Source organism: Toxorhynchites rutilus, chromosome 1, assembly GCF_029784135.1.
Source record: "Toxorhynchites rutilus septentrionalis strain SRP chromosome 1, ASM2978413v1, whole genome shotgun sequence".
Classification (NCBI taxonomy): domain Eukaryota; kingdom Metazoa; phylum Arthropoda; class Insecta; order Diptera; family Culicidae; genus Toxorhynchites; species Toxorhynchites rutilus.
In genome coordinates this window covers 135,379,523-135,385,522 of record NC_073744.1, presented here as the reverse complement: position 1 = coordinate 135,385,522, position 6,000 = coordinate 135,379,523, and positions in this window count along the sequence as shown.

The window sequence follows — 6,000 nt, the reverse complement described above, 5'->3', positions numbered from 1 at the left end:
GTTAAATTTTCTGTTTCATGATTCCAGAAGTAGTTTTTTTATTTGTCACTCCGAGGATACAGTTCCTTTTTCCGTCTCAACGTATGCATTAATTAGCGTCATTTATTAATACTTAGTTGAGATTTCTTAAGCCAAATAACACGCCTTGAATGTATTCCGAGGGGCAAGCTCTAGAATACGCGTGACCACAGTGCAAGTCGAAGGAAATTTCTTTGACTTGCCCCCGGCCAGAACGGGAATCGAACCCGAGCACCCGGCATGATAATGTGAGACACTAACCACTCGGCCACGGGTGCACGTCATCCAAACCAGACGTTCCTGAAATGGTTTCAGAACACCTCGAACCATGTATATGGTATGATTGAATTAAAGGAGGCTCTAAACAATATCTTAAGTGCCTTCTCAGTTTCTCAACACTCTTACTGAAGTCGCAGGAATTACGAAAGCTTCTAATGTACCCAAAGGCAAAGGTCATATTGTGTAAAAGTTATTCCTAATTTCATTGAAGCAGCATGAAGAAAATATAATTCAAAACAGTGCTTCAATCAATTTATTATAATTTATTTGCATTGTTCGCAAGAATTTATAACATCGTAGTTAAAAAAAATAGACATTCATGAAGAAAAAAAATTCGAGGGGTTGTATCCGAGACACGACCGCTTAGGTTCTTTTTCGAGGGCCTGAAGAGGTCTTTCTTGGAGGCGGTCGTGGAGGGCATTAAACACGAAGGTTTTGGATCGTCTAAAACCTCACATGCTTCTTATTTACATAATAAATACTCATCAGGATCCGGACAAATATTTTTCACAGTATTTTTCTGTCTCTTGAAACAGTATTTTCTATCTCTTGAAATAACCGATATAGCGCTTTTTTTCTAAGTTCCGTTAGGGTCACCATGAATAAAAAAACTGTTGTTTTGCTCCAACTTTTATATTTCAAATTCTACATTCAAAGAGTTTTTAAAAGGCTTTTAGCATTTTTAGCATTTAGTTCTGCATCGCAAAATGTTTACAAACATTTTGCGATGCAGAACTTGTCAATATCTCAACTCTGCTCAAAGTTATTGATATTTCTTCCCGAAAAATATGCTTCCTTCATTTGCTCATCTTTCCTTTTGGGGCAAACATGAATAATGTTTATTGGCGGTATTTGAAACAGCATATTTCACTCTACATAATGTGAGATTTTAAAAACTATGTTATTTTTTGTATTTGAGTAAATTCAAATTGAAATCATGAGTTTATGGGTGACAAACCATCATGTGTAGGATTATGATATTAACAAGTTTTGCATCGCAAAATGTTGGTATTGATAAGCTCTAAAAGTCGTCCGAAGACAATTATATTAGAATTTCAAATATAAAAGTTAGAGCACAGTTTGGATGTAGAATTGAAAGAGTATTCAGGAAAAATATACTATTTTAGACTCGCAACAAATCAAGACCATCTTTCCCAGACATTTCACAAAATTTCTTCCAAACCTGTTTGATTTTATCCGATAACAACTTAAACTACCTACGGAGACTTTTTTGACTATTATCGGAAATGTAAATACTAACGCTACAGACAGAGCAACCTGATGATTACGTCTAGCTATGCGAACAAATGTTCATTGAAACGATTGATTGTCCGCATAAATAGACGTAAGCGTTTTCCAAATGGAAAAAATATGTTTTAATCCGCAAAATCTCCTAGGTCCTCTTTTTGCCGATCATATCCTTCAACTGGACAGATTATTTTATTGGAAATTTGCATGGCTACGCTTATAGGCAAAAACAGCAGAATTGCGTTATCCCAACACTAATGGCATTGGTGATTACGTCTCCTATGCAAACATGGGCAGTATAGGGGGTCGTGTCCAAGACACGACCGCTTAGGCCGTGTCTTGGATACGACGCATTCGTTTTATTTAATTTGCCTGTTTATCATTTCGAATATTATTTATAAATGCAACGAATTTTCATAAATCACTCTTTAGTAGAAAATTTCGGCGGGCCTGAAAATGGTTAATGACTTGGGATGCTTTGTAGAAGCAGCGTTTCTTTTTTGCCCTTGCGAAAACAATACACCAACTAGTTATATGTGGCAATTTGTTCCTTTGTATTTATCGCGCTCCCGGCGGTCTTTTTCACATTTCACACACATACTCGACCGCCTGCGAGAAAATATTTATTTCACGAGCAGTCACCGTTATTCCGCATTCCTTAGCCACTTCACCATATCTTTGGCAATCAAAAAAAAAAACAATAAAAATGGCAATATTTGCAAGTATCAAGTGTCATGTTCATGTTGTGTAATGTTGCTCCAGTAGTATCGCCCCTACAGACATCTTCCATGCATCGCCATTCAATCCTCCCCCACCCATCCTCCTAAATCCCATCCCAATCCATTCCACTCCTTTCTGTCTCATTCCACTCTTGTTTTTCGCTACGTACTTTGCTTGGAGTCAGGTTCGGTTGTGCTTGGTGACCACTTTGGTCCTCGGAATAATAAATTTATATTCTCTTCTTTACAGCTTAAATATCTTACGTAGCATAGGATTCCTTGCTACCTTCGCCTTGAATTTATAGCTGAGCGATCAGGTCTGATTGGTATATTTTTGCAGTCTTTTCTTTTCGCCAGCCTCTACAACGGCTCTTCTCAGGGCTAGAGGCGAATGAACTGAATAGTTTAAGACCTCTTAAAACAAAGAACAGCACCAAACAAGCATCGCACAGAGATTCCACACGACAACACACAGATGCGTCGATAAAAATGAAACATCGCCAGAATAATTTTTTCTGAGAAAACGTTTCTCGAATTCTCGGTCTAAACCGTTCACAAAGCTAGGAAGTGAACGGCTCCCACCGCATTGCATTCTAGAATCTTCTAGTCATCCCAATAAGCACGCCTTCTAGCATCTTCTAGTCGCCTTTTGTCTCAATGCGAATCATTGGTTCACTGTACATACTAGTGCTAATGTCACAAACATCGAATAAAGTGTAGTTAAAGTTTGAAAAAGGTTTTCTTATTCACACGCGGATAGAGGCAAAACTGTCTTTCTCCAGACACCCCAAAAGAGTTTACAATAGCCCATCCAAACAAAGTCCATTTCGCAACGTGAATTGCAGCAGTGCTCTGAAGAGTGTCTCAGCCGATGGTGCTGTTGGAAGAGGAGCTTCAAACGAATCCTACCCTAGGAGTAAAGTCCGAGGATTTTCTGTCCCCCCATCCTTGCAAATGTTCAACCAAAGAGTATTATTGGCCTCGAAAAAAGACGATCTCTTGGCGAGGTGCAGTTGCAGTTATAATGCGCAGATGTCATCCTTGATGGAGACAGTTTTGCGACTAGAATGCGAAACTAAATCACACATAGTATTCCAGCAGAAGATTCGTTTCCTTGTGATCCGGCGATGATGGCCAAGCTTGATCTTTGCCTACATTATGATTACGTCTGTTTTACCAGGGCTCGGCACGATGTGTTGATTGTAATGCCAGATGTAAAGCGAATGAAATATTCGCTCGCATCCACAGCTCAAGGGAAAGCGGGGCAAAACGAGCGGAATAAGCGATGTTAGTAGTTTTGGGTATAGAAAGAGACTTAAAATTTTCCTCTGAGGAGACACAATACATATACGCCAGCGACGGCGAACTTAATGGGCAATAGTGGAGTTTATGACTGGCAAACGGAGCTGGCTAGATACTATTGGGTATAAGCCGCTTCATCCATGGTTACTATGGTGGTCTTCACGGATTACTTCGAGGAGATCTTCAAAGAAGACTCCCCGGAGTAGAAAAAGATTCAGATTACGGAAATGCCCTGTTAGCTAGTCTCAATTCACTAAGTTGTTTGATGATACTTATGCATATTCTTGCTAACCTTAGACTGCTCACCATTTGTTTGCTAAAGGTTTTGAGCTTCCACACGATTGCGTTAATCATATGCATGTGTCTTTTCTGCGACAATAATTTTATCACATCAAACAATCTCACTTTTGGGGCACGGTATTCGTATTACAGCTCTTGTAAATCTCTATCGCAGAGACCCAAAAAACGAGTTCCATTATTACATTGATGTTTGATTGAGAAAGTTTCTAGGATTTAACATTGCAGCAATTCGAATCATTGAAATCGAATCTTTTTCTCATCTGCTACTACTGAACCGATCGACATGAAAATTGGTATGTAGGAGTTTTCGGGGCCGGGGAAGATTTTCATGATAGTTTGAAACCCCTCCCCCCTCTCTAAGGGGGGCTGCCATACAAATGAAACACAAATTTCTACATTACTCGAGAATTTATCAAGCAAATGAAACGAAATTTAGCATGTGGAGGTTTTAGGGTGCAATAAATGATTCTATGGTGGTTAGATACTCCTCCCCCTCTCTTAGGGGAGGCTGGCAAACAAATGAAACACAAATTTCTGCATTACTCTAGAATTAATCAAGCAAACGAAACCAAATTTGGCATTTGGAGGTTTTTGGTTGCAATAAATTATTCCATGAAGGGAACAGAAAACGTTTCTATGGTGAATAGACACTCCTCCCCCTTCTCTAAGGGAAGAATAAGGGAAGGGGTCTGTATTTATTATATCATATTTTCTGTATCAAACATTTATTCCATGTAATGGAGAAACATGTTATTTGCAAGTGATTGAAAAATCTTGAACGAGAATAGTGTCTGAAAATAATCTGATATTATAATGATGAGTTTTGGTAGATTGGCGACTCATGAACTTAGTAAGAAAACTTGAATGTTTGAAGGTATTGATAACAATAAACAAATTTTGAGCGGGACGAAGTATGCCGGATCAGCTAGTAATAAATAAAATAGAAATTTCCCTTGAAATACATTTCATCCGACTTGATATCTTCGAAAAATTCTTGTAGAGGTAAACAGATATTTTGTTTGATTTCTGGGATTAATTCGCATTCGAAATTACTTTGATGTTTGGAGGCAAAATGAGCCACCACTGGATAACGACTTTCAATGTTATATTTTCTAAAACTGATATACCTTATCACATTTTGCTCTTCAAGGGGTTCCTTCTGTGGTATTGGCAATGGAAAAATATCCCACCCCAATCAAAACGCAACCTCTTTATGCGAAACGTTGTTCTTACAACATTTTTGTACGCTTTTTAAAAATTCAATTAGGCGTCGTGCACAAAATACGTAACGCTAAACATCCGGATTCTGGACCCCCTCCCCCCTAACTAACGCAATTTCCTATCTCTAATATCCAGTAAGTAACGCAACCTCGACCCCTCCCCCCTTTCTCGCCTTACGTAATTGGCACACGACGCCTTACGAGTCTAGGTGAATAATCCTAGCTTATATCATTTTTCGATAAGAAACAACACATAAATCTATCCCATTCAGAATGATATGTGTAACTGTTCGTTTTACATTAGGGTGGCCATTTCCATTTCAGAGTGGTCCGAAAAATCAACTTTTCCTCCTTTTTTCCAGAAATGACTTTTTTTTAAATCGTAACTTGTGAACTACTGGAGCGATTCAGGTGATTGACATATCAATTTGTTCACACCCAACAAGGGAAAAAAGGATTACTATGGAACTCATTTTTGCGGATAACCGCGATTCTACTAAGGTAATCCACACTTTTTGACGTAGGACTACGTCTTTCATTTCTATACCGGGGTGTAAAATCGAAGTTTCGAAAACGAAGGCGTTACGCCGGACACCGAGATTTTGGGCGTTAATAGCTTTTAAACAACTGAACGAAATGGTATGATACACACTTCATTCGAAAGATAAAATGTCTACGCGTTATATACTTGTTACTTTTTCATCCAAAAACTTGTTTCAATAGCCTTAAAATTGCTTTCAAAACAGGCTATTGAAATCACCAATCGGTATATAAGCGAGCGCCGCTCGTAAACCCACTCAGTTATAATTGAACAACGATTGGAGCATGTTGTCGCTGTTGGGGTGAAGCTCTTCGTTTGTCATGAAAGCGCGGATGAACGGTGTCACCAAGAGCCTGTTTGTGCACCTTAGGCC